We start from the raw sequence: 4,667 nt of genomic DNA on the forward strand, positions 1-4,667 counted from the left end.
TTTTACCTTTCTTTTTGCATTGCCAAAATACCTTATGCAATGTCACACTGTAGGATGCACACCCCCACACACCCCCAATAAGTTCTGCTGTATAGGCAAGAACACACAGAGATGTTATTAGCAGCTAAATAACATAGGGATACAAGTCACACATTTTCCATGGGACTCATGCAACTATGTGAGCAAGAAGCTAAAAACCTTCCATCTGTTTCAGACCTTGCCAGTTCACACTTGGCTTTCAGACACTGGCTTTGGGACGATTCTCCAGAGCTCCCATGTCACCACTACACTATTGGAAATCACTAACTAATATCTCACTGTGAGGAAGCCGCTTAATTTTGATCCTGAGCACACACAAAAGCAGAAGGAAATCTCGCAGAGCCACTCGGGACGGTATTTCACCGACTATGTTTGAATGTGATGGACACCCAGAAGTTTCCACAATCTCCATCATCTTTCATAAAGAAAAACGCTAAGGGATGAAAGAAAACTTTCTTTTGCTCTGCAAGCAAAATCCTGATCTTAATTGTTTAAGACTAGTTTTATTCAGCAGTTTTGCATGGAGCTTACAAATATCATACAGAATACATTGTGGTTTCCTGGCATCCTATGTCCACAAACAGAGCCATGTGTTGGGAGTGGGATTAAATCCATTTGCAAGGCTGCACGTCTGTTTTAAAAGAAGCATACTCTAAGCTCTAGCACTTTGCAGGTTGAGAGAAATAGCCGTATCCCACAACTAGGGGCACCTCTTCTGAACACAGGCCTTCTAGGGGACAAACGACACCAACTTAGAAGAGTAGGTTTCATAACCAAAGCTGGGCCATGTGAGCTTTAACATATTAGCTGAATATTTATAAGAATATGTCCTCATTTACTAAGCTTCTGGGAACATTTCCACAATTAAAAAACAAAACAAAACAAATTGAAAATAATTGTCAACATACTGACAACAATTGGCAGCTTTCAAAACAACTCACAATGCCATCTCCAGGCCTTCAAAATCTCCCCCACAGCGACACTCCATACCATCCTTCCCAGATGCTCATGTTAACCTTTGGAGGTCCCCTCCATTCTCGTGCCCCCATCTATCTACATGAAGCCCTAAGTAAAAGTCAATACACAAACCCTATGCCACGTTTAAGAGTCACACTGGGGCCATAAAAGGGGAGTATTCCAGTTGTTCGCTAAATAACCTGCTTCAGCCACATGGCATGGGTTATTAGTATTGTCATGGCCAGAGCAGATGCAACAATTCACATAAAGGTAAAATAGATTTATGGAGAAATCATATTTGTGGCCAATGCTGTCAAAAAGGAACTGTAGTGAAACTATACTGTAAGCATTCCTGATGAAGCTGTTACTTACCATCAAAAAACCCACAGGACCAACTCAAGAGAAGGGCAGCATACAACACCAAGACATTTTGCAACTTTATCTCATTCATACAGATACTGGAGACAGTTGCTGAGAATGAGGAGCCTCAAATCCTGAAGTCATCTCCTCTAGGACCTCTGAAAAATGAAGACAAGAAGCTGCCACAGAACCATGATTCAGCCTTGGCAAGTTCTACAGGAGCATCTGCTGCAAACTAGGATCTTCTGACTGTACTGACTCGAATCTGCCAGCTTGCTCCTCTCTGCTTATACAAGATTGCCAGCTGCAGTCACCACATTGTCTTGATACTAGCTGGGCCCAGGCACAGACTAAAGCAGCTTTGGCAGGAAATGCTTCCCAGATCTGAGATCTGCTGCTCTGTGATCTTCCTGGTGGAGAAAGTAGGAAGAGAAAGTAAAGGGAGAGGCTAAGCAGAACACACACTAATTACAGAGCAGATCTAGCTGCCGAGAATGATGCAGTAACTCTCTGAGCAAGAATGAGATGCTTCAAGAAAAAGGGAGACAGCATCTCCTCTGTCCTATATAGTATTCAGATGTGGTTCCCTCACCCATTCCTGACTCCAGGCCTGGCTTTTTTCCTCCTCTACCTTCTCATTTGATGTTTCTTGCTTTGTTTTTATTTTTACCTCAGCATCTACCACTTCTCACCTAAACACCCTCCCATCTCTCCTTCCAGTTGCAGAAACCATCAACAGTCTTCATATTGGAGGAAGGAAACTATCAGCACCTTTTCACAGGAAAAGCAGGATGATCATCTTTCCCCTAGCACTACTCAGCACCTCTAGGCTTCCTCCATATGGATGTGTCTTCTCCTCAGTCTCCATGGTTTCATCCTGACCTTCTTTGTTCCTTTCATTTCACAAACTTCCTCTATGGCTTCTGCTCCTCCTACTGACATCTTCAAAGTACTATGTGGCACAGAATACTTCTTGTTCCGCATTTGGGCAAAGCTCATTGACTGGAGAAGGGTTTGGGAAACCACAGAACATTTGTGGTTAGATGCTTTTTCTTTACGCTGAACTCCTTGCTTAGGGACATCTCTTTGTAGGATCAGAGTTACATCATCTGCAGGCTCAGGCATCTCCTGCTCTGAGCCTGAAGAGGACTCAGAACACCAGCACAGGGAAGCTGAGATTTAATCTGAGATGACAGGGAAGCTGAGATCTCTTTTGAGGTGATAGAGAGGCAGCAAGCCTGACCAACTTTTTTTGCGTTCCCCAAAGATAAGCACAGTCCAGCAAACACTGCAGCTCGCTCACAGCAGAGGGTGCTCAGCAGAGGAAAAGAAAAACCAGAACACCTGCACCTGGAATAGTGCCCTGCATAGACAGAAAAAGGCCATTTCTAAAACCACAAGCCAGCAAATCTCACCTGGTTGCACATTCACACTTCGTGCAGAAGTTTTGCATAGCTGCAACCTCATGATGTCCAGCGCATTTCAGGAAAGGAAGAGGGAGAAATGCGTGAGGCAGAAGGCTCGCTCCTGGCTTCTGCATGGCCAACGTCATGAAACTCTGGAGGCATGAATCACCAGTCGGCTCCAGGGGTGCTGAGTTGTGGAGTCTCCGTGACCGGCACCCGCAGAGACAGAATTTGAGATGAATAGACGTCTCTGAGAAGGACTGCGGTGAACAATATAACACTTATACAGATGGCACAGTCGTAACCATTAAACGGTTATGACCAGCTTGAGTGAGAGAGTGAAGAATGTGTGCCCAGGGTGATAAAATACACCCACAAAGTTGAGAAAAATACACACATTCTGATTTTAGATGCATGGGTTATCAAAGATAAGTGAGCCCTCACCACAATACGATCTGTTATCAGAAACCTAAGGCAGCTGGTTGGTTTCTGAACTTTGACTCACAGATTCCCATATGGTCACAGTTTGCTGGAGAGAGAGGGAGGAAAAAAAGCCATGAGCTCTTTTAGCACAGTGAGTTTAGTCCAGTCAAATGGTTTCTCCTCCTCTCCATCCCTGACCCCATTTAAAAGCCATCTTAAATATTCCTAGGGACCCACTGGTCCATAAAGAAAAAAAGCTAAAGAAAACACAGTCTTTCAAGGGCTGACATTACCTAGTTCCCAGTGCAGCTACAGACTAGTTTCAGTGAAATGCAACAACCTGATGGGAATTAGAAAGCTGTCTTTTAACTGCCATTATTATCTCTAAAGCCTCTCTAATAGCAATCCCAGAATATAGGTTTAAAGAAAAATCATTTTAATGGAGGTCCCAGTACTACATTTTTATATTGCACCAACTCAAGCTATTGATTAGCTTTACATTAATTTTAAAAGCACAAAAAATTTGTCATGATTTTTCTCCCTTTGATATCAGTGTCCATCAGCGATTGCATCAGTTTTCTGCTGAGCTGCCGAGCAAAGTTAAATGATGATGTGCTTCCTCTCCCTGACTTTTGATTCCAGCTTGGTTCAGCAATCTCCACCAGCCACTTCCTGTCTCCCCTATTGCACCGTCTGGCACTTACTTCAGACAAGTCAATATGTTTAAATTATATCTATACGAGGCGTAATTAATCATAAAGCTTTCTGCTTTGTAATGTTATTTGAACTTCTGCTTGGTGTTCACAAGTAGAAAGCAAAACAAAAAGGAATTCAATTGTGAAAACCGCACCGCTCCCCCCTGCATCCTTGTTGAGTTGGAGCTCCTTGGATTTCAGAGCAAGAGACGATTACTCGGGAAGTCGCTGCTCTCTGACGGTTCAAAACTAGGTCATTGAACTCTAGTAGGCCGATAACGGGTGGGGAGAAAACTCCAAGGAAAATGCACAGCCTTATCATCAACTACATGCAGAGATACTTTATATGGAGCCAGCCTGGAAACACGCAGGTAGGTTTTTTCGACATCAGGCAGAGCCTGGTGCTCCATGCGTAAGGGAAAGACCTTAGAGGTAGTGTGCATGGGACCCACCTCTGAGTCACAGCTCTACCCCTATGACTGCTATTCTCCAGGGCACGTAGTAATTTATAGCCATTAGAGGCCAGCAGTAAATTGCTACCCCCAGCCTGGCTCCGAGTCAAGCTCTCCGACCAGCCGCTGGAGACTCGGTGGGAGGGAAGCGTGGAGAATGAGGAGGAGTGGTTTGCATCCGCCCCTTGTCTGTTCCAGCCTCGTCTACTTCTAGAAAGGAAACAAACAGACAAGCAACGTTTTCTTCTTTCCGGGCACTCAGCTCAAAGGTCTGGACTACCCTCCCATGGGGGGGGGGGGGGGGGGGGGGGCTCCTTCCCTTTGTCAGAACGGAG

The sequence above is a fragment of the Pygoscelis adeliae genome, unplaced genomic scaffold (assembly GCF_000699105.1).
Source record: "Pygoscelis adeliae isolate BGI_AS28 unplaced genomic scaffold, ASM69910v1 Scaffold46, whole genome shotgun sequence".
Taxonomy (NCBI): Eukaryota; Metazoa; Chordata; class Aves; order Sphenisciformes; family Spheniscidae; genus Pygoscelis; species Pygoscelis adeliae.